General features: G+C 43.1%; 1 non-coding gene across 1 annotated transcript; it reads left to right on the top strand.

Moving 5' to 3' along the window:
- Positions 1–19,983: 19,983 nt before the first annotated feature.
- LOC138093500 (U6 spliceosomal RNA) lies at positions 19,984–20,091 on the top strand. The gene has a single exon (XR_011146105.1). It is a non-coding gene; the product is annotated as a U6 spliceosomal RNA (small nuclear RNA).
- The last annotated feature ends 7,757 nt before the right edge of the window (positions 20,092–27,848 follow it).

The raw sequence follows: 27,848 nt of genomic DNA, 5'->3' as shown, positions 1-27,848 counted from the left end.
CACTGTTTGATATATCAGTATTGCACCAGCCCCACCAAGAAAAATTAGGTTCAGGCTTTGCAATTGTGATACTATATGACCTGCTTCATCGAGGCTTTATTTTGCTGGAAGTCAGTGTTTTACAATGATTTTAACATGGGGAAGGTCCATGAGGAAGGTCCAAAAAAAATATTTATTTTTAATTGAAGGGTGATTGCTTTATAGTATTGCCTTAGTTTCTGCCATACATCAACATGAATCTGTCATAGGTACACATATGGCCCCTCCCTCTTGAAGTTGTATATTTTTGTAACGCATTTTGTTCTAACCTTTTTTTTTTTCCCTCTCACTCTAACTCTTTTCAATAGTGTGGCTTTGGCAGAACTCCACACAGGATCCTTTTTTCTTTCCAGCCGTAGGTGGCAGCACACCACTGCCTATGGTTAGAGCAACTGCGTTTGTTAAGTCAGAGCTCTTGGTCAGGAGAGAGCAGCTAATGAGTAATCAGTCCAAGCTGCATGGCAAATTAATGTCTTTATTAGGTGAACTAACCGGTTCTCTTTATAAACAAGGTCAGAGTATTTATAACCCAGTGCATTTCATAAAAGCAAAACCCATCTGCATTGTTGTGACTCCACTAAGGAACCCATGATTTATGGGCAAGGAGCATATGCAAAAACTCACTTGGAAAACCAGCTTTTATAATGACTGGTACCATTCTGAGGTAATCATTAGTAAAAGGCACCCTTGCTAGGCAGCCTCATTTTTCTCATACAAGGTAAATGAAAAAGTGATTACCTTAAACAGGAACCACTATTATAAGATGATATTGGGTGGCCTGTTCCAAATTGAGTTCTTAGTAATAAAAATAAAGTGTGATCCTTATTGATCAAATATCTCTTTTGTCACTTTTGTTGTTCAATCTCTTAGTGGTGTCTGACTCTGCGACCCCACGGACTGCAGCATGCCAGGCTTCCCTGTCCTTTACCGTCTCCTGGAACTTGCTCAGAGTCATGTCCATTGAGTTGATGATGCCATCCAAACATCTGATCCTCTTTCACCCCCTTCTCCTCTTGCCTTCAGTCTTTCCCAGCATCAGAGTCTTTTCCAATGAGTCAGCTTTTGGCGTCAGGTAGCCAAAGGACTGGAGCTTCAGTTTCAGCATCAGCCCTTCCAGTGAATATTCAGGATTGATTTCCTTTAGGATTGACTAGTTTGATCTCCTTGCAGTCCAAGGGCCTCTCAAGAGTCTTCTCCAACACCACAGTTCAAAAGCATCAGTTGTTCGGTGCTCAACCTTCTTTATGGTCCAGCTCTCACATCCATACATGACTACTGGAGAAACCATTGCTTTGACTGTATGAAACTTTGTTGGCAAAGTAATGTCTCTGCTTTTTAATATGCTAAGCTTGTCATAGCTTTTCTTCTGAGGAGCAAGCATCTTTTAATTTCATGGATTCAGTCACCATCTGCAGTGATTTTGGAGCCCAAGGAAATAAAGCCCGTCACTGTTTCCACTGTTTCCCCATCTATCTGCCATGAAGTGATGGGACCAGATGCCATGATCTTCGTTTTTTGAATGTTGAGTTTTAAGCCAGGTTTTTTGCTCCCCTCTTTCACTTTCATTAAGAGGCTTTTTAGTTCCTCTTCCCTTTCTTAGCTTTTCTTTGCCGTAAGGGTGGTGCTATCTGCATATCTGAGGTTATTGCTATTTTTCCAAGCTATCTTAATTCCAGCTTGTGCTTCATCCAGCCTGGCATTTTGCATGATGTACTCTGCCTCTAAGTTAAATAAGTAGGGTGACAATATACAGCCTTTGCCACTTAGATTAGACAAAGCCTTATTTCACATTTAGAGTAGGTTGCACAGGTATAAAGTTTAATGTTTACCATCTACTGCATGTTACATTGTAAGTGAATCAAATGCTTAATTTTGCCTTCATTGTCAGAGAACTGTATGAGAAGCTCAGAATATCTTCTCACAAAGTGACCAGGTATCAGGGACCTGGTGAATTTCAGGTTCTAGAATAGTGCTGTGGAATAGAAATCTAAGGCAAGCCACACATGCAAACTGCATGTGCAATTTTAAATTTTCTTGATGCCACATAGATTGAAAAATGTTAAAAGAAAGAGAAGAAATTAATCTTCATTCTGTGTTATAGTTTATTTAACCCAATATGTCAAAAGTACTTAGCAGGTAATCAGTATAAAGATTATGGATGTATCCTACATTCTTTTTTTTCACTCTGCATATTTGAACTCTGGTGTCTTTTTTACATTCACAGCTCATCTCTGTTGAATCTAGCCACATTTCAAATGCTCAGTATTCACCTGTGGTTGGTGGGCTCAGCTCTAAACACTTAGTATCTGTTATGGATTGAAATATGTTTCCTCAAAATTCAGATGTTGAAGACCTAAATCCCAGTACCTCAGAAAGTGACCTGATTTGGAGTTGAAGTCCTTACAGAAGCAGTCAAGTTAAAATGAGGCCATTAGGATGCATCTGACCAAAGGTCCGTCTAGTCAAGGCTATGGTTTTTCCAGTGGTCATGTATGTATGTGAGTTGGACTATAAAGAAAGCTGAGTGCTGAAGAACTGATGCTTTTGAACTGGGGTGTTGGAGAAGACTCTTGAGAGTCCCTTGAACTGCAAGGAGATCCTACCAGTCTATCCTAAAGGAGATCAGTCCTGAGTGTTCATTGGAAGGACTTATATTGAAGCTGAAACTCTAATACTTTGGTCACCTGATGTGAAGAGCTGATTCATTGGAAAAGCCCTTGATGCTGGGAAAGACTGAGGGCAGAAGGAGAAGGGGATGACAGAGGGTGAGATGGTTGGATGGCACCACCGACTCAATGGGCATGAGTTTGAGTAAACTCTGGGAGTTGGTGATGGACAGGGAGGCCTGGTGTGCTGTGGTTCATGGGGTCGCAAAGAGTCAGACACGACTGAGCGACTGAGCTGAACTGAGCTTCCTCAGTGGCTGCTTGGTAAAGAATATGCCTACAAAGCAGGAGACACCGGAGATGCAAGTTTGATCCCTGAGTCAAGAAGATCCCCTGGAGGAGGAAATGGCAACCCAGTGCAGTCTTCTTGACTGAAGAATCCTATGGGCAGAGAAGCCTGGTGGGCTGCAGTCTGTGGGGTCCTAAAGACTGGCTACGACTCGGCACACAAGCACACAATAGTGCAGAAAGCATCCATAGTGCAGAAAGCATCCTAATCCAACATGACTGATGTACTTACGCAGCAAGGACCTCTGGAGGAGACAGACTCACATGCAGGGAGAGCGCCATGTAAGGATGAAGACAGAGATGACTGATGCGCCTACAAGCCGAGGAGCACCAAAGACTGCTGGCAAGCAGAAGCTAGAAAGGGTGGACTCTTCCTCACACCCCTCAGAAGGAACTAACCCTGCTGTCATCTTGATCGTGGACTTGTAGCTTCCAGGTATGCGAGACAATCAATTTCTGTTAGTCACCCAGCTGTGAAAACAAATACCGCTCATGCTGTTGGCAGCAGGCACTTTGTTCTGAGCTTTCCTTTTCTTGCCTTGAACCTCTTCTTCTCTTTCTGTACCTTTTCCTCTGCTCTCCCCACCCAGCCTCCAAGCACCCTCTCATGGAGCCTCCGAGAATCTCCCTCCCAGCAGACATGGAGACTGGGAGTTTCCTGTTCAGTAAGCGCGAGAGTGACACACCCTGAGCAGTGGCAAAGAAGCCTGGTTCACCTCAGGTGTCCAGCGGGGGTCATATTACCCACTAGTTGGTGCCCCTTGTAGTTGTTTATTTGCTAAGTCGTGTTCGACTTTTTGGCGACGCCATGAACTGTAGCCCACCAGGCCCCTTAGTCTGTGGGATTTTCCAGGCAAGAATACTGGAGGGGGTTGCCATTTCCTTCTCCAGGGGATCTTCCTGACCCAGGGATTGAACCCGTGTCCCCTCTGTCTCCTGCTTTGGCAGGCAGATTCTTTACCACTGAGCCACCTGGGAAGCCTCTAGAGCCCCAGGTAGCCCCCTAGAGCTGCTGTTATGCAAGTCAAAGTGCTGACCCACAAAGTACTTTTGAAAACCATAAATAACTGTATAGATGAGAATGAGTATTTTGTAGATAGGATGAATGGTTTTCAAATTATTTTAATTTCTTCTCCCTGTAATTATCTGAGCTCCCCACTTTGCAGAAGGAAAACGAATTCACGGGGTAAAGGCCCTGACACTTTCTTGCCATCTGGCAGCGGGGTCTTCTATTGGTTGTCTCTAGCCTCTAGGGTACCTATATCCAGCCAGCGCGGAAGCACCTCCCTCCCCACCTCACAGACCAGGTGCTGTGGGTGACATGGATCCCACCCCATCTCTAGAAACGGGTCCCAGTGTGTGTGCATATACATGTGTGCACACACACATATCCTATTAGTCTGTCTCTGTTTCTCTGGAGAACCCTGACTGATATGACCATTGTTCTGGTTAATTCTTGGCAAGTGCTCATAAATACTTAAAAAGATAAAAGAGAAGGGAGGACACCTTTCGCATTTAACCTGATTTCCTGCTGCAGATATCAAAAGTTGGATCAACATATGTCCATAGTTGTAAAGGTGTTATTGTTGTTTAGTCGCTAAGTCATGTCTGACTCTTTGTGACCCCGTGGTCGGTATCCCAGGCTCCTCTGTCCATAGGATTTCCCAGGCAAGCATACTAGAGTAGGTTGCCATTTCCTTCTCCAGGGGATCTTCTTGACGGGACTGAACCTACGTCTTGTCTCCTGCATCCGTAGGCGGACTCTTTACCACTGAGCCACCAGGGATGCCCTATAGAGATGTTGAAGTGAAGTGAAATTGTCAGCCGCTAAGTCGTGTCTGTGCAGAAGGCAATGGCCACCCACTCCAGTACTCTTGCCTGGAAAATCCCATGGACGGAGGAGCCTAGTGGGCTGTTGTCCATGGGGTCACTAAGAGTCAGACATGACTGAGCGACTTCACTTTCACTTTCCACTTTCATGCATTGGAGAAGGAAATGGCAACCCACTCCAGTGTTCTTGCTGGAGAATCTCAGGGACGGGGGAGCCTGGTGGGCTGCTGTCTATGGGGTCACACAGAGTTGGACACAACTGAAGCGACTTAGCAGCAGCAAGTCATGTCTGACTTTTTGAGATCCCGTGGACAGTATCCCACCAGGCCCCTCTGTCCATGTGATTTTCCAGGTAAGAATACTGGAGTGGGATGTCATTTCCTCCTCCAGGAGATCTTCAAGACCCAAAGATTGAGACTTTATTCCCTGCAGGCGGATTCTTTTACCGTGGAACCTTCTCAGGGGACACCTAAATGGTCTCTTTTTGGATTAAAGAAGGCATGGACAGGTTTATGGGAACTACAAAGCTATTTCAAGGTATTTTGAGCCCAATCAAGAAAAGAGAGGTGCTTTCTGTCATAAACCTCCTCCTTTTCTAATACAAATTCCCTTTTCAGCCTCTCATCATCCTTAAACCCTTCCAAGAGGAAGTTAAAAAAAAGGTATACATTCTCAAATGTCTGAAAATGATTTGAGAGAGGGAAATTTACCTTCTAACTCTCCCCATATTAACCTATTTTCTACTGCCCAGCATTGAAGTCAATCAACTACAGGAAAACCTTCCTGTATGAAAAGAACCACTCCTCCCAGTTACAGATTTTTTCCCCCCAGTTCAAATGACAATGTTGTTTGATAAAGATGTTACATGATCTTTAAAGCCTTTAGCGGGACAGTCCTGAACAGTGCCCAGTTTTCAGTCTCTGCTTTGCCCTTGCCCATCCCAGCTGATTCTACTCTGTCCTCTATTATCTGCAGGCCGTTTGCAGTTCATCCTGGATCTCGGGAGAGGCATGGGGGAGCATATCAATAGAACTATCTTTGGAAATGATGACATTTAGAAATGATTTTTGTCTGCTTCATAACTGAGAGCAATTGCTCCCTGAAATGCCCTTCTCAGGGTGGCGAGCCTGCTTACCCAGCCTGTTTCTGCATGGTTCTCTTAAATGCTTGGGTTTCAAGCCCTGTGTGTAATTTCCCTAGACAGGGGCTGGCATCGCCTCCCCTCCTGCGAACTTCATTCCTCTGGATCCTGTTCTTGTTAATCCTGCTTTGCTTTTGGATGGATTTCTTCAGAAACAGCTGTCCGATGTTCCAGGGTTCTCTGCTCTGCTGTGGTCTGCCTTGCTCACCAAAGATCGCCGCTGTGGTCGTTCCTGGGCCCTGGGAACCAGGGTGCGCGTGCAGCTCTTCTCTGTGCTCTGTCTGGCCGTGAGTCTCAGCCCTTGTTCTGTTTAACCCTGGTACTATTTCTTTCTCCTTTGCCTCGCTTTTCTAGCTGGTTTCCTTCTGCGTCTTCTTCCACGAGGTTAGCTCACCTGCACTGTTGTGTGTGTTCAGTCGATCACCTGCATTTGGCACCAAATAGTATGGGGTCGCACAGAGTCGGACACGACTGGAGCGACTTAGCAGCAGCAGCAGCAGCAGCAGCAGCAGCAGCAGCAGCAGTTTACTCTGAACCCTTGCTGGGAGCTGATGCTGGTGCCCAGATGGCAACAAGAAGACATTAAAGGCAGCCGTTTAACCTGTGACTTGAAAGACACTTTACTTCCCTTGGAAAACAGTTCCTGTTTTTCCTCAGATGTGGTAAATGATGTTCTAAAAGACTATATCTTTTTCACTTGGATTTTAAAATATGTTTATTACCAAATACACATTTTAAGATTTTTTTTTTTTAATCTAAAGAAACATTGTTGTTTCTCAGACTTTTGGTAAGTATTGCGTTTTGTTTCTTCTTTTCCTTTTTCTTTCTTTAGAATTGCTGGCCATAATGGAGATTCCAATTACATATAGTTTTATTATTTGGGCCTTCCCCTGGTGGCTCAGCTGGTAAATAACCCTCTTGTCAATGCAGGAGACTCGAGAGACTCAGGTTCAATCCCTCCATCAGGAAGATCTCCTGGGGAGGGAAATGGCAGTCCACTCCAGTGTTCTTGTCTGGAAAATTCTGCAGATAGAGGAGCCTGGTGGTCTACAGGTATTTATTATTTACTGTATTAACTAAGCTCACTTTTTATGTTAGTTTTATAAAAATGGATTGCTGTAATATTTAAAATTTAACTCAAGAAATAGAAGTACATGCAGCTGGGAAATCTCTAGTCCACACTTCAGGTTTCCACATCTGTTCATTAGTCTCTTAACTTCCCGCAGACTTGCGGGGAATGTGCCACTAAAGAGCAAGCAAGAACATACAAAGTATCAGAGATGTAGTCTCAGAAGTGGCACTCTGTCATTTCCACCCACATGTTATCGGCCAAAGCAAGTCACGTGCACCAGCCCGAAGCCAGGGCAGGCAAATATACTGCCTGCGATCAGGTCATGGCTATGTGGCTGCACTGAGGGATGAAGAATTGGAAGCAATCTTCCAATATGCAAGAAACAGCTTGTTTCCACTTTGGGGGAACTGTTGGGAATGGCTCCAGGTGCAGACATCTGTCTCCAGCAGGAGAAGATGAAGCAAGGTCTAGACAGAAGGAGATGGAAGAGAGTTTTAATAATATTCTAATTCTTTTGTTTAATTTTACAATTTATTTTTAATGGGAGGATAATTGTTTTACAGTATTGTTTTGGTTTCTGATTCTTGCATAAATTCGTGGAAGTTTGGTTTCTGTTACTTGCAATCAAAAGGTTATCATACACATATAATTTGTGTATATCCGAAGGCCTTTATATAAAAAGAAGCATCCTTTATCCCAATGCAAATATCTATAGGCTAATTCTGGAGGGGTTAAAATTTCTTCATATTAGAAGTAAACTATGTGTATTTCATTGAGTTTATTAGTTGATCAAATTAAACTGAGCTACACAAGCTTCAAATAAAGATATTATCTAATATTGCAGTAAAATTATTCATAATCAATGTAAATTGAGGAAGGCATATAAAACTAGGACAAAGTAATAATATTTATATTATTAAGTCAGGAATTTTATAGTTTTTAACCATGTTAATTAAGGCAGTTGTGTGAAATATTGAATTTATCCCTGGAAATTTTCCTCAGTAAAATAATCTCGCAGAAGCAAACACTCATGAGCATGAAGCAGTTTATGACAACCTCATTCATAATACTAAATAAAGCAAATGATCTAAATTAGAATGCTTTATTAAGTCACGTCAGTTTTTCAAGATGGACTATATATAAATGGAATATTGTATTGTATCAGGATGGAATATCGTGTCATTTTTAAGCATGTTAGGAGAATTATATAAAATATTGAAATATGTTTATGACCTAAGTGAAAAAGCAAAACATAAAATAGTATTTACATGAATATTCAAACTATGTATATATGAACACCCAAGAAGTACTCTGGAGCCAATGCATGGGGGCCAGGAAAGACCCTGCCCATGGGTCTCTGGCACCCCATTGGCATCAGAGCGCCGAGTGGAGGGTTGCAGACTGCGGGTCGTGCAGAGGACCAAGACAGGTTGGCTACTGATAGACTCTCCCCACAGTGCTTCTTCATACCATGTGGACTCCTACAAGGACAGTGAGCATCACAACTTCCTTTGAATTTGATCTGGACAGGCCTGATAATCTATGTGAGCCTGCTTCTGCTGACTCCAAAAATCCTGAGTCTGCAGTTTGATCCTCAAGTCAATGCCTTCCTGTCCTGGGCTCACTCCTACGCTGCCTTCCACAATTGATCTAACTGCTGGGTCTGCAGAGCATTCCCCTCTTCATCAGGGGAGAACTTCCCATGGTGGGCATCTCCACTTCAAGGAAAGGACTTCCTCCAAGTCTGCGAATACCTTTGACAACAACAATCATGTGATGCCTCTTCTTACTCTGATGACATCTAACAGTCCAAAGATGGACTGGTGCAACACTCTGTACCTTAACTAAGGACATAACGTGACTTCTAACTTAGCTGATTGCTCTGCTTTTGCTGTTTGCTCCCTGCATCTGTAACTGTGTCACTGGATTTGTTTCTAGTCACATGAAGGCTTTTAAGTTACAAATGGTTGCTCATACTCTTGCTGCTTCAGCAGCTTCCTCGAACTACTACTTGGGGCCCCTGGATCAGAGATCCTCAATATGAGGGTTAGGAGAATATGTTGCCTCACCAATTTAGGGACAACACCCCTTATCAGCTCAGAAGCAGTTAGGAAATGAAAACGAGGCCCCTTTCTCTAGGCAACATAATTCTCCTAAAAGAAAAGGGGAGAATGAGAGGGTAACAGGCAGGAAAGCTAGGGGTCTCCAAACAGAGGAAATAGGCTGCAACTGTCAGATGTTTTTTATTTCTCTTTTAAGCAGCAGGAGGAAACAAACTACAAGGGTCAGATTTTTGGCTTCCCTGGTAGCTCAGTTGGTAAAGAATCCCCCTGCAACGCGGGAGACCTGGGTTCGATCCCTGGATTGGGAAGATCCCCTGGAGAATGGAAAGGCTACCCACTCCAGTATTCTGGCCTGGAGAATTCCATGGACTGTATAGTCCATGAGGTCATAAAGAATTGGTCACAACTGAGCGACTTTAAATGTAAAATGTAAAAGAAGTACTCGCTTTACACATGCATATCCATGTCCACAATTAGCACAACACAGACACAGGCACACACACAGAGTCATTATCTTTTGGAGTGCAATGGAGACAACTTGTATCATGAATGCAGCTGTAATTTCCTCTTACCCAGGTAGAAGATACTCATCATCTTTGAGTACAGTTACTCTTCACGGGGTCATTGTCCATGCAAAAGTCAAAATTCTCTCTTAGAATCAAGAAATTGAAACTGTAGATATGAAACAACTCTGAATAACATCATCAGAGCGGAATTTTGTGAGCAGAATCGAATCTCTGTGGGGTTATGGTGGGGTTTGAGTGAGGATATGATGAATGATGTCTTTCAGTGAGAAAAAGTGGGGTCAGGACTATTCCCTGGGGACTGAGAATAAATGAAAGGGTGATAGGTGGGCTGGGGGAGCCCATAGAGAAGGAAAACTAGTGGACGGGATATGGCTGAGGGGCTCAATTCAAGGACCAGTGTATATTTCCTATCCAGTATTATTGTTTTCTTTCGTGTTTCTCCTTTATGATTTCCTTGTTATCTTTAAGCCTTCAATAAATTGTCTTAAATGCTCATCCAGGCATTTGTCGCACTGTTAGGAACTGAGGGAGGGGCTTGCAACTCTCCTCGAGTACAGCAGAAGCCTGGCTTGCGTGGAGTAGTGGTAAGAAGTGCAGAGGGGAACTGAAGGGAAGTCCTTGCAGCATGGTCTAGAAGGAGAGTTTATCTGGGGACCCCGTCAGAATTCCGTTAGTATGGTAGAGTGAGAAACATCTTTTTCTATTTGCCTAATACCTCATTTTTTCCTCCATCTTTTGCTGTGGAAGGATTTTACTTTCCCACCATGCTGAACTCAGGAGAGGCCATTTGACTTGCTGCGGCCAGTGAGATATGTTTGCAAGGAACATGCATCACTTCCAGGCAGAAGCGCTAAGAATCAGTGCATATTTCTCCCGTTTCCCTTCCCTTGGTCCGTCTCAATTGGTCCTGGAATGTTGCTCCTCCTCACTGTGGGTCATTGAGTGAAGGTGAGGGGGTCAAAGCCACAGCCAACTTTTGTTTGACATGTTATATTGGTGTGATGGTTAATTTTACATGTCAGCTTGAGTGCATCACAGGGTGCCCAGATATTAACTAAACATTTTTTCCAGATGTGTCAATGAGAGGGTTTCCACGTGATATTAGCATTCGGATGATGGGACTCAGTAGATTTACCTCCTCCGTGTAGGTGGGTATCATCCAACCTGTTGAAAGCATGAACAGAACAAGAGGAGAAGGAAGAATTTTTCGTTTTCTCTGTTTCAGTCCTTGAGCTGGGACATCTCCTTTTATCTTCTCCTGTGCTGGGGCTGGGATTTCTACCATGAGTTCCCCTGGTTCTCAAGCTTTCAGACTTGGACTGAACTACACAACCAGTTTTCCTTCGTCTCCAGGTTGCAGATTTTGGGGATGTCTTAGACTCCATAATCGCATGAGCCAATTTCTCATTATCTGTCTACAGTTTGTTCTGTTTTTACTGGAAAATCCTGACCAATAAAGCAGGCAATAGGTAAACATTTGTAGCAATAAGTTATTGAGACTTGGGGTTACTTGTTACTGCAGCATAGCCTGGCCTATCCCGACTCATACAATGGGACTTTTCACAAACACAAAGAAGTGGCATATGCAAGCCTAAACCTCCTGTGTCATCCAGGAGGGAGAGCTGATCTATATTACTTGGCATCTGCAATTCAAGTCCTGTGAGTCTTTGAGTTAAACTTTGACTTGTACTTGCACTTGGCCTACCGTGTTCAGGCCAAGAAGTATATTTGGGTGCCTCTGAAAAATGTCTTTTCTTCACCATAAGTGGTGTATTTGCTAACTCTCTCACCAGCTCCAATCTCAACTTTTGCTTCTTATGTTTTCCTCTTGTTTTACATTCAGGGACTCCAGTGATAACTGTCTAGTGAGCTCTCTACTCTAATTCAGAGACAGTGTTTGATGAATGTTGGTTTGATTTGTACAGATTTGTCAAAAGTGACATTTAAGAAAACAACTGCCACCTTGACAAAACCTGATTGTTTCTGTCTTGACTCCTTCCCAAATTCGTATGTATATTATCAAATTGATCTGAGTATTATGTTTTCCAATGAAATGATTTGATTTTAGGCAGATAATTTCATGTACATTAAAAAAAAGACAAACCATGTAATTCTGCAAGAGCAGGGACCCAGATTAATTAGAAAGGCCTCATTAGTTCCGGTGGGGAGGAGGGGAAGTTGATAGGCATGTCCCACTGACAATGGAGAAGTCACCACACCGAGATGAGCAGCCTGAAGCTGCACTCAGCAGGCGGCCCCGTAAACGCTCTAACTGCTCACTCTTCTGCCCAGGTGTCTCTTGGCAAAGGCAGGTAGAGGACGCAAAGCAATTACTCAGATAATTAAGGAAAAACAAACCTGTGTGTGGCAGGTAACTTGGGGAACTTTTACTCAGTTTTCTAGGCAACCATTGAAATTCTTTGCCTCCCTGTTGTCAGCAGGAATATGATCTGGCTCATAAAAGCTACTTTAACAATTATAATGCTCTCAGTTGGTAAATATCCCTTCCTAGGAACTCTTGTTCTCATCAATCTAGAGTTTGAAATAGCTCGTGGGATCTCAGGGCTGTATTGTTCCCACTGATACATGGCAAAACCCCCAATAACTGCTGTGAAAATGTTAGGCTATTTGTGAAACTTTGGAAACAGCTTCTGGCAACTCTTGTTTTGTGATTCTGGGTAAGATGAGACCTGCACCTTCACAGGCTGGGCAAATGAGATTCCAGCTGTGATGGAAGCCAAGGAAGAGGATTCACTGTCAATCTCTGTATGAGGCATTTGCTACGTTTTACCTCCAACACCTTCCTAGGAGGCAGGTCCTATTATCATCACTTCAGAGATGAGAAAATGCAGCCTTAACCAGGCACACACTGGTGAGTGATAAAACTAAAATTTCCACCCAGATCTTTTTGATTCCAAAGTTATTTTTACTCTTCCAGTGGCCCTGAGAGAATCCAGGGCACCTATAGACAGCGTAACAAAAAGCAGAGACATCACTTTGCTGACAAAGGCCTGTATAGTCAAAGCTATGGTTTTTCCAGTAGTCATGTATGGATATGAGAATTGGACTATAAAGAAGGTTGAGCACTGGGGAACTGATGTTTTTGAATTGTGGTGTCTGAAAGAGTCTCTTGGAGTCAAGGAGATCAAACCAGTCAATTCTAAAGGCAATAAACCCTGAATATTCACTGGGGGGACTAATGCTGAAACTGAAGCTCCAATACTTTGGCCACCTGATGCGAAGCGCTGACTCATTGGAAAAGACCCTGATGCTGGGAAAGATTGAGGGCAGGAGGAGAAGGGGACAACAGAGGAGGAGATGGTTGGATGGCATCACCAACTCAATGGACATGAATTTGAGCTGACTCCAGGAGATGGTAAAGGACAGGGGCGTGCTGCAGTCCTTGGGGTTGCAAAGAGTCAGACCTGATTTAGTGACTGAATGACAACAGCAACATAGTTTAAAAAACCTCATGGGTGTTTCTGGTGTCAGTGGGATTGGAAATTATATGTTAAAGCAATTGTTCTCAAAGTTTAGCATGCGTTAGAATCATCTGTAAGACTAGAAACACATTGATGTCTGGTACCACACCTAGAGAGTGTCTCATCCGGTCTGGGTTAGGGCCCAAGTATTTGCACTTCTGACAAGTTCCCAAGTGATGCTGCTGCTGACACCCAGGGACCATACTGTGAGAACCAGACTACATTCAGGAGCTCAGAGAACTCAGAGAATTTTATGTGACAGTCAGCAAAATGGGAATGAAATCAGGCATCTGCAAAATCACCTTAGAAAGAATGGTTGAGATATAAGTCCTGACCAATAGTGAAACTAACACATTCTAGAGAGAATATGGGGGAGTTTGTAATTTCTTTTTTTTTTTTTTTTTTACTTTCACTTTATTTTGCTTTACAATAGTGTATTGGTTTTGCTGTACATTGACATGAATCAGCCACGGGTGTACAGGAGTTCCCAATCCTGAACCCCCCTCCCACCTCCCACTTCATATCATCTCTCTGGATCATCCCTGTGCACCAGCCCCAAGCATCCTGTATCCTGTATTGAACATAGACTGGCGATTCGTTTCTTACATGATAGTATACACGTTTCAATGCCATTCTCCCAAATCATCCCTCTCCCATAGAGTCCAAAAGTCCATTCTATACATCTGTGTCTCTTTTGCTGTCTTGCATACAGGGGTATCATTACCATCTTTCTAAATTCCATATATATGTGTTAGTATACTGTATTGGTGTTTTTCTTTCTGGCTTACTTCACTCTGTATAATAGGCTCCAGTTTCATCTACCTCATTAGAACTGATTCAAATGTATTCTTTTTAATGGCTGAGTAATACTCCATTGTGTATATGTACCACAGCTTTCTTATCCATTCATCTGCTGATGGATATCTAGGTTGCTTCCATGTCCTGGCTGTTATAAACAGTGCTGTGATGAACATTGGGGTACACATGTCTCTTTCAATTGTGGTTTCCTCAGTGTGTATGCCCAGCAGTGGGATTGCTGGGTCATAAGGCAGTTCTATTTGCAACTTTTTAAGGACTCTCCACACTTTTTTCCATAGTGGCTGTACTAGTTTGCATTCCCACCAACAGTGTAAGAGGGTTCCCTTTTCTCCACACCCTCTCCAGCATTTATAGCTTGTAGACTTTTGGATCACAGCCATTCTGACTGGTGTGAAATGGTACCTCATTGTGGTTTTGATTTGCATTTCTCTGATAATGAGTGATGTTGAGCATCTTTTCATGTGTTTGTTAGCCATCCGTATGTCTTCAAGGAATCAACCTGCCTGACTTCAGGCTCTACTACAAAGCCACAGTCATCAAGACAGTATGGTACTGGCACAAAGACAGACATATAGATCAATGGAACAAAATAGAAAGCCCAGAGATAAATCCACACACCTATGGACACCTTATCTTCGACAAAGGAGGCAAGAATATACAATGGATTAAAGACAATCTCTTTAACAAGTGGTGCTGGGAAAATTGGTCAACCACTTGTAAAAGAATGAAACTAGATCACTTTCTAACACCATACACAAAAATAAACTCAAAATGGATTAACGATGTAAACGTAAGACCAGAAACTATAAAACTCCTAGAGGAGAACATAGGCAAAACACTCTCCGAAATAAATCACAGCAGGATCCTCTATGATCCACCTCCCAGAATACTGGAAATAAAAGCAAAAATAAACAAATGGGACCTAATTAAAATTAAAAGCTTCTGCACAACAAAGGAAAATATAAGCAAGGTGAAAAGACAGCCTTCTGAATGGGAGAAAATAATAGCAAATGAAGCAACTGACAAACAACTAATCTCAAAAATATACAAGCAACTTATGCAGCTCAATTCCAGAAACATAAACTACCCAATCAAAAAATGGGCCAAAGAACTAAATAGACATTTCTCCAAGGGAGTTTGTAATTTCATCGATTCTGTCTGGTTGCAACAAAAATTTGAAGCGATGGACAGACCAGTGTTACAGCCCTTGGATGGACCAGTGTTACAGCCCTCTGAGGAACCAGTGTTACAGCTCCATGTTACAGCTCTGTTTATTTAGAAAGCAAAGGAAAATACATCCTGGAGGTGTGCGGGTGGGCTGACCTAAAAGATGCGAAGAGAAGGGAAACCCCCGGCCCGATTTTGGCTCCTTTTTATACGTCTTTCCTCCTCCCCCGGGCCTGCCCTGTGTAAACTGGGCCAGCCAGGGTGCTGTCTGTTCTCCCTGAGGTCCTCACTCTGGTCCTCAGACCTTCCTTTCTTCTGTTTTCACGGGCTTTTCCCTTCTTTGTCTTTTAGCCATCACCATTCTGGACTTATTTTTCCCTATTCTAACTACCTAACAGTTAGAAGAGAGGCATTAATTATTAATAACAGAACAATTTCCCTCTGAAAGGAAGGAGTGATCAAACTGTCCGTTTCTACCTTTCGTACTGATTCTCTGGACACTAAGCCACCTTGGTGGCTAAGTCAGACTAAGTCATGTCTGACTCTTGCAGACTCATGGACTGTAGCCTACCAGGCTCCTCTGTCCGTGGGTTTTTCCAGGCAAGAATGCTAGAGTGGGTTGCCATTTCCTTCTCCAGGGGATCTTACAGACCCAGGAATCGAACCTGGGTCTTCTGCGTTGCAGGCAGATTCTTTACCGACTGAGCTACAAGGGAAGCAAGCAACCTTATGAACATTAATTCAATTAACCTATTTGATTATTTTATTTTATTTTTCCAGGTGTCTGATATCTGAAGAGGTTTCAAGCAGGATGAATTTTCAGGAGCACCACGCTGCCTAATCCCCGCGGATGCCATTTGTATTGAATTCTATGTAAATGGTGCCCCCTGGAGGAGTGGAAAGGAATATCATCCTAAGTGAAGGATCTAGCGTTGTCCCTTAAACATGATTTGTATGCCCCTAGATTCTACTCTCACATTAAACTAGAAAACTGAGGACCTATGAGCACAGTCGCTCTGAGAAACTTTCCCTTGAGAAAGACTTTTCTGGGCAATATTCCAAGTAACACAGGATCTACAGTTCTTCAAACAAGTGAAAATGGTAGGAAAAGATAGTTAACACTATCAGGATGTGTATCTTGCTTCTCTGTTTTGTGGGGATAAAATTATTGCAAGATTTGACTTTAAAAAGTAGAAATTTTGACTGAAACTGAAACAAATGTGTGTCTTTTTGAGAGAGCAAGAATCCTCTTGGTTGGAACCCTTTGGTACAGAAGGGTTATTCTATGCCATGAGCCATGAGCATAAAATGTCATGAGCATAAAACCTGGAAGAGGCTCTGCATAAGACCCACTGATGTTCCATGTCTCATGACCCTCTTCCCCCCATTAGAAGATCAAACTTATTCTTTGTGTCATGCTTTACTATGACCTGCTAATTTTCCAAGATCCCCTGTATTCAAAGTATATACTTAACAGCTATGTGTCCTTACTTATCCTTCCCGGGTCTCTCTTTCCTTGTTTATGGGATGATTACAAAGATTACCAATAGAGAGATATAGGTTGATAAAGCTGAGGACAGTGATTGACACACCCTGGCATCTATAAATGTTACTTTTACTATTATTATTCAGACATGCTTACGAAGAAGGCCCTGTGGATGACTTGTACATATTGGATATTTAAGGGATTGGCTTCCCTTGTAGCTCAGTCAATAAAGAAACCACCTGCAGTGCAGGAATCCACCTTCAATGCAGGAGACCTGGATTCGATTTGTATGTCGGGAAGATACCCTGGAGAAGGAAATGGCAACCTACTCCAGTATTCTTGCCTGAAAAAAATCCCATGGTCAGAGGAGCCTGGTGGGCTACAATCCATGGGATAGCAAAGAGTCGGACACAGTGTAGTGACTAACCCACCAAGGGATTGGGAACTGTTTAATTAGTGAAGATAATATTGCGTGGGCTTCCCTTGTGGCTCAGCCTATAAATAATCCGCCTGCAATGTGGAAGACCTGGGTTTGAACTCTGGGTATGGAACATCCCCTGGAGAAGGGAAAGGCTACCCACTCCAGTATTCTGGCCTAGAGAATTCCATGGACTGTATAGTTCATAGGGTCACAAAGAGTCGGACATGACTGAGTGACTTTCACTTTCAATGTTGGGGGCGCACAGGGTTGGACATGACTGAAGCGACTTCGCAGCAGCAGCAGCAGCAGCGTCTAATCCATATCTACAAGGGGGAGAGTTAGAAAGGCATGGAAGATAGTTAGATAAGAGAACCAGTAGAGAGAGGTAACCTTGAACTCATCTGGAAAGCAGGTTATCAGGAGTAAATGATTCCAGGATTTTCCTGGTGTTTCAGCAGTAACCACTCCACGCTCCCAGTGCAGGGGGCCCAGGTTCGATCCCTGGTCAGGGAATTAGATCCCACGTGCCCCATGCCACAGCTAAGACCTGGCACAGCCAAATAATTAAAAATAAGCATTTTAAAAAGGAACACACGATTCCAATCTGATGAAATAAGAGGGAATCGTATTTGGGAGAGAAGAAACAATTGTTGTCCATGGCGTGTGACCCAAATTCCCTCTTAAGAGTCATCTTGCGCTAATGAGAGTTGTTCATACTGCCACTGGTAGACTACTAGGATCTGGAAATCAATTTATATGAGCCGTGACCAGCATTTAAAAAAGAGAGCAGAATGTAAAAGGCCAGTGTCCCTTGATTGCACATAGCGAGTGAACATTGTTTCACGAATCTTAGTTATACACGTCCATGTGGCCAGAGTCATGGTGCACAATGTGGCTTTTTTTTTTTTTATCATGGATTTTGGTACAAGTCACTGCCCTAGAGTATTCACTAGGGTAGGGAGTTTTCTCTGCTCTTGCAAGGTCTTCTTTATCTTATTCTCCAGGCTGCTTTTTTTTCTCCCCAGCCTTTTCTGAGCCAAAGCAAGTACCTACTTCTTGCCCTTCTAGTGGAGGAGCCTGGCCTCAGGGTACCTTCTAAAGTGATTGCCTCACCTCTGCAAAATCCTGGAGGTGATGGCGAGCCTGCTGGGGATCAGTTCCCCTTTTTTTCTGTTTTTATGATCCAGTTGCTCACATATTTCAAATCTTTAACATTTTGGTGAAATACTTTAAACTTTGCTGCTTACCTTTAGTTTTCCTGAAGTCTAAGAAAACAGTGGCCTGGAACTGAAATCCTGTGCAGGGGTCACTTCTGCCATGTTCCTGCTTCATCATTGTGAGTCCCTGACCTCAGGGCTACACGCCTCAGGGCTGGAGAGCTCTTCTTGCAATTTACTACCTGCAAATGTTTATTTATTTGGGGAGGAAAATGCTGCCTCATAAAGAGTTCCATGCATTTTTTATTTACTTATGAATATTTTAAAATGGCGGGTCAAGTTTAAAATATGTATTTTAGATCCATCTATCTCCTCTCCTTCTCCTGGCCCTGGCCATCCTTTTCCAAGGGGTCTTAGAGGAAGAAGAAGGCTTGGTCTGCTTTTTTACTCCTTATCTTTCCTTTCTTGGGGCACTTTTCTTCTTGACTACAGAGGGGAGATGGAAAGGGATGGATCTGTTATTCCTGGTGTGCTTTGGCCATCCCTTGGCTATTGCTTCCTGTTTTAAACACTTGTTTATTTATCTATGGCTGCGCCACGGCATGTGGGATCTTAGTTCCCTGACAGAGCATCAAACCCATGTGCCCTGTAGTGGAAGCATAGAGTCCTAACCACTGGACCTCCAGACAATTCCATTGGCTATTCCTCCTTAGGTTGAAATAGACCAAGTACAGATACCCACTGAGGGTGGACATCCCATGCAGCTTCCTTCTTGGGGTACATGTGTGAGTTCTTTATGCACCCCTTAGTATGAACCCAGAGCTCCATCTCTTGTTTCCATCAAGTTTCCTGCCAAGGGAGACTAACTAGCTCAAGTTCTTCGAATCCCACTGCAGCTTTCACTACCAGTGATGCACCCTGCCATTCTTTTTCCATCTCTGGGGACACCAACCCTGTGCGTGGACCTCTTGTTTGGAGTGCAGTAAGCATGGCTTTAGCCCAGCTACCTTCTGCAGTCAACCATGAGTCACTGCAGACTCAGGTTTCCTGGAAATGCCAGGTAGCAGGAGGGCTGGTTTTCCCACTTCTAGTCTCTCTCTCTGCCCTCTGAGTCCTCCTCTCCCCTGCTCAGAGAGGCTCAGAGAGTGAGCGGCTCAGCACGACTGTCCCATCAGCCTGTGTCCCCTGGGGATCAAGATGCCCACCCCTCTTGTTTCTGACACCCCGATATCTGTGAGTGTTCCCCTTTTTCCTTCCTCCATGGAAAGTACTGAGGCCCTCACCTTTTCACTGATGACTCCCGATAGGCAGTCTCTCCTCCCTCTCCTCTCCATGGTCTTGTGCTTGCTTAGGGCAAGGGAATGGTTGAGATCAGTACAGCTTGTTGACTCCAGTCTATTCAAATGTTCCGCAGGGGTTCACGCCTCCAGCTGTTGGCAGCTGTTTTTAGAGTGGAAGGTGCTTTGTGTGTCTCTGCCTTCTGCTCCAGGTCTCAGTTAACGATTCTGAGACAACAGAATTACTGTCTTCAGCACCCCACTGTGTGCGAGATGAGGGATCTGTATCATCTACTCTATTCATATTTTTAAGAGTTAAGTTGGTTGTTCACTTTGGCAGCACTTCCACTAAAATTAGGGCTTCACAGGTGGCTCAGCAATAAAGAATCCACCTGCAAGGCAGGAGACACAGGTTCGATCCCAGGATCAGGAAAATGCCCTGGAGAAGGAAATGGCAACCCACTTCAGTATTCTTGCCTGGAAAGCTCACAGAGGAGCCTGGTGCGGTATATAGCCTGTGGGGTCACGAAACAGTTGAACATGACTTAGCGAATAAAACAACAACAACAAATACTAAAACTGGAAGGATACAGAGAAGATTAGCATGACCCCTGCACAAGGATGACATGCAAATTTGCGAAGCATTTCATAAATCTTTTTTTTACACTGGAATATGACTCAGCCATAAAAACGAATGAAATAGTGCCATTTTCAGAGGCATGGACCTAGAGACACTCATGCAGAGTGAAGTCAGTTAGAAAGAGAAAAACAAATATCATATATTATCCTTTATGTGTGAAATGCAGAAAAGTGGTATAGATGAACTTACTGACAAAGCAGAAATAGAGACAAAGATGTAGGGAAGAAACTTATGGACACCAAGGTGGGGGGAAGACAGATATGGGATCCATTGGGAGACTGGGATTGACATGTATACACTATTGATACTGTGCATGAAACAAATAGCTAACGAGAACTTACTGTTTAGCACCGGGAACCTTACTCCATGATCTGTGGGGATCTAAATGGGAAGAAAATCTAAAGAAGAGTGGATATATGTATATGTACAAGCGACTCACTTGCTGTATGCCTGAAACTAACACAACATTGTAAAGAAATTAGACTCCAATAAAAGTTAATTAAAAGGAAGAAATAAGTAAATTGGGCCTTGAAAAAAAAAGAGTTAAGTTGGAAGGCTCTGAAACTGAAATTTTGAAATGTCTATAAACATCCCTGAACATATTGCCAAGAGATGGTGTCTTTTCTTGAGAGAAAAGCTGTTCTGATTGGAAAGGCTTGTGGACTTGGAATTGGATCTGGTTCACATGGCAGCTGCAACACTGTCCCCGAGCAGATATACTGTGCTTAGTCATTCAGTGGTGTCTGACTCTTTGCGACCCCATGGACTATATAGCCTGCCAGGCTCCTCAGAATCCATGGAGATTCTCCAGGCAAGAATACTGGAATGGATTGCCATGCCCTCCTCCAGGGGATCTTTCCAACCCAAGGATCGAACTCAGGTCTCCCACATTGCAGGTGGATTCTTTACCATCTGAGCCACCAGGGAAGCCCAAGAATACTGGAGTGGGTAGCATATCCCTTCTTCAGTGGGTCTTCCCAACCCAGAAATTGAACCAGAGTTTCCTGCATAGCAGGTGAATTTTTTACCAGCTGAGCTACCAGGGTAACCATTGGTTGAGGCTACATTCTGGCGCTCACTTTGAAGTGGGGGTAATATTCAAAATGCATACTTAATGACCAGTTGCCTTGGCACCATGATGGAATGGGGAACTGACTAATTGCTAGGTCAAACCAGTGCACACAGGTTGAATATCAGATTGGACGGGGTCCCAAACGGGCAGGCCTTCAGGCCATGTTGCCAGTGGATGAGTTTTGTTAGGTATGCAGAGTGGTTTTGGACTCTGTTTCTGAGCCTTTAGGCCTTTAGGACGCATGTCCTCTTGCGTCCCATTCTGAATCTGAGCTATATCAGTTTTGCAGCTACTCATTAAATTATAATTGACTTGGAAAGGAGAAACTAAACATAGAAGCAGACAATGGCCAGGCCCTATATAAAAATAGAACTCTGACCCACAACCTACAACAAACTTGCCCAGGAAACCAACCCCTTTACTGACAATAAACTGTCCAGGAAGCCAGCCTGTCATACGTCAGACTGCTGACTTGTTCAAAGTCAGACTACTATTTCTAATAACAATCTAGGGAGCGTTCCCTGTGGTCAGACTCCAGGCTTCACTGCTGAGGCCTCAGGTTCAATCTCTAGTTAGGGAACTAAAAATCCCACAAAATGCAAGGCCAAAAAAAAAAAAAGAAAAGAAAACCCCACAAAACCAGCAACCAAACAAAAGGCAAGACAAACAAAAACCCCAAAAGAAACAGTCTAGAAGGCTACACAGTAATTTTTGAAACAATCAACCCCAAATGCCCAGAATTTGATTAAAAATAGCTTTGCAAATTTTTGTCCCACTTCCAACTGAGGGTCAACCAGAAAAACCCAAATATGTATCCTTAACCGCTCACAGAAGATACCCTGCTGATTTAGCCCTCCTCCAGCTTTCCTGAGCCCACAGCCTCCACTCAGAGCACACCTGAAGCCTCTCTGTTTTGTACCATCAAGTTTTCTACTTCCCTGCCTGCCTTTGCATCTTTGCCAAGATGCCAGGAGCAGTGGCCGACTCACTTCTTATCCAAGTTCTGAATAAATAGCCCTTCATTGTTCTCATTTGATTGGTCTTTGTCTATTTCCACAGAAATACATTCAATTCTAACTCTTTAGATGTCATAATGATAATAAAAGCCTTCAGTAAAATTTAGGCAAATTATTTTAGAAAGGAAAAATAAGATTTTTTTTTTTGCATTTTGTAAATGTTTAAGGAGGGTGGTATGGAGGGAGGAAAATGTCCCCTTTAGCATTTTTTAAAATTTATATTTACATTTATTTTTAATTGGAGGATAATTGCTTTACAATATTGTTTTGGTTTCTGCCATACTTTAACATCTTTTGAATCTCCTGATTCAATTTTCTGATTTTTCCTACTACCACATAAATTTGCAATGAAACAGCTGACTGTAAAATGTTGAACTTTGCTACTTTTAAGCTGAAAACTTTTTTGAAGCTTAAGGCAGTCATTTCTGCAAAAGATGGCTTTTGGGTTTATTAATTAAAAAGAAGGCAGGGAGTATTTGAAATATTATCATCTGGGTGGCTTTATTCTACATTTATAAATACAGCCTCACCATGATGAAGAGAAATTGAAAAGAGTTTGGAATATGGTGATAGCTTAAAACTGAAAATAATTCTTTTTAACATGAATAATTATCCCACCAGTTTTATAACCTAATAAAAATCAAAGAAAAACCCTGGGCATTTTAATTATGAGAAATCATATGTATTTTGGGAAATTAGAAACATAACCCACATACTTGTACTTCAGAATCCTCACTTCAGAAATTCTCTCCCTGGAGATTTTCCGAAGAAGTGGATTTCATGAACTGGCTTCTTGGCAGGATCCAATAAACACAAAGTTCAGTAAGAGACATACTGGTTTTGAGTTCGAGTTTAGCAACAATTTCAGTTCAGTTCAGTTCAGTCGCTCAGTCCTGTCCGACTCTTTGTGACCCCATGAATCGCAGCACGCCAGGCCTCCCTGTTCATCATCAACTCCTGGAGTTCACTCAGACTCAAGTCCATCGAGTCAGTGATGCCATCCGCCATCTCATCCTCTGTCGTCCCCTTCTCCTCCTGCCCCCAATCTCTCCCAGCATCAGAGTCTTTTCCAATGAGTCAACTCTTTGCATGAGGTGGCCAAAGTACTGGACTTCCAGCTTTAGCATCATTCCTTCCAAAGAAATCGCCAGGTTGATCTCCTTTAGGATGGACTGGTTGGATCTCCTTGCAGTCCAAGGGACTCTCAAGAGTCTTCTCCAACACCATAGTTCAAAAGCATCAATTCTTCAGCGCTCAGCCTTCTTCACAGTCCATCTCTCACATCCATACATGACAATTTACTTCGCATTAAAAAAAAAATTGAAAGTTTTATTTGGCTTCCCTAGTGGTTCCGATGGTAAAGAATCTGCCTACAATGCAGAGGACCCAGGTTCGATCCCTGGATCTGGAAGATCCCCTGGAGAAGGGAGTGGCAACCCACTGCAGTATTCTTGCCTGGGAAATCCCTTGGACGGAGGAGCCTGGTGGGCTGTAGTCCATGCTGTCACGAAGAGTCAGACACGACTCAGCAACTAAACAACAAATGTTTTATTGGAGTATAATTGCTTTACAATGTTGTGTTAGTTTCTACTGTACAGTGAAGTGTATCAGGTATACATATGTCATGTTCCCTCTTGGGATTTCCTCCTAATCCCCGAACCCCAATCCCATGCATCTAGGTCATCACAGAACATGGAACAGAACACTCTGTGCTACATATCAGGTTCTCACTGGCTATTTTACACATGGTGGTGTATATATGTCAATCCTATCTCCCAATTCATCCCACCCTCCCCTTCCCCCACTGTGTTCACCGGTCTGTTCTCTATGTCTGTGTTTATTTCTGCTCTGTAAACAGGCTTATCTGTACCATTTTTCTAGATTCCATATATATTTGTCAATATATAGAGAGTGAAATAAGTCAAAAGGAGGAAAACTTCACATTGAACTGAGATGTGGAGTAGACGTCTTTGGACACTGTTTCCATTATATTTGTTCCTTTTAAAATATAGATTTCTTTCTTCTGTATGCTAGACAGAGACAGAGGAGAGAATACCCTGATAATTTTCTCACTTTCTAATAATCCCTTTAAAGCTTACTCTCATGTCTCTTATACATATTGCTCATATTATGATGTAATTCCTACACCCTTCAGGAAATTCCCCAAAGACTCTCTTTCTGGGTGTCTCCATTGGTGGCTGTGCTTTGAAGAAAATGACATCAGAGGTGTTCAGTTGGCACTTGTTGACAAATTGATTCAACACAAACTAATGTTACATTAACCTCGATTTGGAAGATACACTGAAACAATAACAATCATTTAGCACTTATTTTGTTAACACCGGTTTTGGACTATCTAGCCTGTTTTCACCCCACCTCTGTGTTTTCTCCAATGAATTCACATTGACAATGTGTCTTTTGATTTCTTAATTATTCATTTTTGTTCTTGTGTAAAATGAGAATGTCTTGTACTCACTCAGCCCTAGATTTATTTATTGACTTATCTGTGGCCTCGCTGAGTCTTCACTGTGGTGCTCTGGCTTTCTAAAGTTGCAGTGAGTGGGGGGGGGTCTCATTGCCGTGCATGGGCCTCTCATTGCAGTGGCTTCTTCTCATCTCACAGCATGGTCTCTAGGCACTCTCGTGCTTAGTTGCCCCCAGAGCATGTGGAATCCCCCAGGACCAAGGACCGAACCCATACACCCTGAATTGGCAGGTGGAGGCTTATCCACTGTCCCACCAGGGAATTCCCAGCCTGAGATTTTTAAGGATTAAAAAGACTTTCAGTGTTAATCTCCCAGCTGACCCTTTGTTTACAGGCATGACTCGTCTCTACTTTCTACTTTCTACACCGTGCCTAGAAAGCACCTGGAGGATTTATTAAAACTTGGAGTGTTAGCCCCCAGCCCAGAGCTTCTGCTTCCCTAGGTCTGGGGTGGGGGGAGTCCAAGAATTTTGCAAATTTCAGGAGTTTCCAGGTGATGCTGCAGGTCTCAGCACCGTACGTTGAGATCTATTTCCACTGTATCCTGTGCGAGAAGCAGGAATTCCTGGGTGTGTGTGTGTGTGTGTGTGTGTGCGTGTGCGCATGCGTGTGTGCATGTGTGTGCGTGTGTGTGCATGTGTGCGTGTGTGTGTGCGTGTGCATGCGTGTGCGTGCGTGCGCGTGCATGTGTGTGTGTGCATGTGTGTGCATGTGTGTGCATGTGTGTGTGCGTGTGTGCGCGTGTGTGCATGTGTGCATGTGTGTGTGCGTGCATGTGTGTGCATGTGTGTGCGTGTGTGTGCACATGTGTGTGCGTGTGTGTGTGCGTGTGTGTGTGTGTGTGAGTGAGTGGTGATGGACATGGTGGTGGTGGTGATATAGAGGTACAGTTTAACCAGGGCCACGTGTGGACGTAGATCATTGTGAGGAAACTGCAGGGCTTTTGGAATGAGTCCAGGTCCCAAAGGTGTTCAGGAGAGGGGAAAAGAGGAAGAGAAAGCCTGATATATTCCTCACAGCTGGACGCTTCTGCCATTTGGATTTCATCGGAATGAAACTCCTAAATGGTGTAAGCACCCCAGAGGGGCTGTTACATTGTCATATCTCAGACACACATACAATATTGGTATCTGCAGTTTATGCTGTCAGACTACATCATTAAAACTCTCTGCAGTGGTGGAGTAGCTAGATAAATATTTGTACATCTGGCTGCACACAGCCACTATTTATGTCTCCTTATTCTCCTGTTTTGTCTCTGAGTCAGATGGTGTAATTGGCTGTGAAGTTGAATCCCACCATCATAGTCATTCACCTGCTTAAAGATGGAAGTGGATGAATGATTTAGCGAGACTTGTAACCTGTTTATTGTCTGCCAAATGGTAAAGACAAGCAGCTCTTTGCAGATTACTGGATGTCTCCAGTTATTATGGATTCTTATAAAGACACTGCAAACAGGTGAATGTCAGTTCAGCAGAATAACAGTACACATTGGTATTTGGACCATTCTTGCGTACTATAAAATTGCAAGTGATTTCAGATTCTGAAAGGACTTTATGAGCTTCAGGTCTCAAGGCTCAGATTTTAATGGCACATTGTCTTTTCCATTTCAACTTTGTTTAAAGTATTTTATTATGGAAAATTGCAAGCATATCTGGAATTAGAGAGAAGAGTATAATAAACTTTGATGGTACTATCACCCAGATGCAATAATTATCATTATTTTGCCAACTGTGTTTAACCACTCTGCACTCTTGGGCCACAGTAAATTTACTAGTAAATACCTCATTTCTGGGGCTTCTCAGGTGGCGCTAGTAGTAAAGAACCTGTCGGCCAATGCAAGAGAGATAAGACACATAGCTTTGATTCCTGGGTCAGGAAGATTCCATGGAGGAGGACTTGGCAACCCACTCCGGTATTCTTGCCTGGAGAATCCCATGGACACTGTTGGGCTACAGTTGGTAGCATCTCAAAGAGTTGGACACAACTGAAGAGACGGCATACACGCACGCACCTCATTTCTAACACATAAAGACTTTAAAACAATATACACACAATAGTATTATCACATCGAACAAAATTATTATTTGAAATATTATTCCAATTCATGTTGAAAGTTTTTCAATTGTTTCAAAATTTGTTAATTGTTCTATTTGTTCCATCAGGACTCAGTCAAGTTTGGTTTTTTTTAAAATAGAGTTTGGTTGGTTTATCTTTTATGCTTCTATTATTGTTTAACAGTTTCCTTCTCTCCCACCTCTTTGTTTTTTAACAAGCCATTTAATTTGTTGAAGAGATGAGTCATTTTTCCTGTTGATTTCCTGCATTCTGTATTTGTTTGATTATTCTCTGTGGTCCAGTAGTCATGTATAGATGAGAGAGTTGGACCATAAAAAAAGGCTGAGCACCAAAGAATGTATGCTTTCAAATTAGCGTGCTGGAGCAGACTCTTGAGAATCTTTTGGACTGCAAGGAGATCAAACCGGTCAATCCTAAAGGAAATCAACCCTGAATATTCATTGGAAGGACTGATGCTGAAGCTGAAGTTCCAATATTTTGGTCACCTGATGTGAAGAGCCGACTCATTGGAAAAGACTCTGATGCTGGGAAAGACTGAGGACAGGAGGAGAAGGGGATGACAGAGGATGAGATGGCTGGATGGCATCACTTACTCAATGGGCATGAGTTTGAGCAAACTCCAGGAGATGGTGAAACTGCAACCCAGTCCATGGGTTGCAAAGAGTGAGACACGACTGAGTGACTAACAACAACAACAGCCCTCATAAGGCGCTGCTGCTGCTGCTGCTAAGTCACTTCAGTCGTGTCTGACTCTGTGCGACCCCATAGACGGCAGCCTACCAGGCTCCCCCGTCCCTGGGATCCTCCAGGCAAGAACACTGGAGTGGGTTGCCATTTCCTTCTCCAATGCATGAAACTGAAAAGTGAAAGGGAAGTCGCTCAGTCGTGTCCGACTCTTCGAGACTCCATGGACTGTGGCCCACCAGGCTCCTCTGTCCATGGGATTTTCCAGGCAAGAGTGCTGGAGTCACTAACTTCACCTTTTCCCTCCCTTCATGATGGGGGCACTTTGTTCATCTTGGCCAGTTACAGGTCTTGCCTTTATCCTCTGGATCCAGTGCTCTTTGACTTGTAAAACACCTCACTTTAGTTTCCTACTTTTATGAAATTTTCCATTCTTTCCC

This window comes from Capricornis sumatraensis, chromosome 1 (genome assembly GCF_032405125.1).
Source record: "Capricornis sumatraensis isolate serow.1 chromosome 1, serow.2, whole genome shotgun sequence".
NCBI classification, from domain to species: Eukaryota; Metazoa; Chordata; class Mammalia; order Artiodactyla; family Bovidae; genus Capricornis; species Capricornis sumatraensis.
Note: the sequence above shows the minus strand (reverse complement) of the source record. Positions and strands in the feature narration are given on the sequence as shown.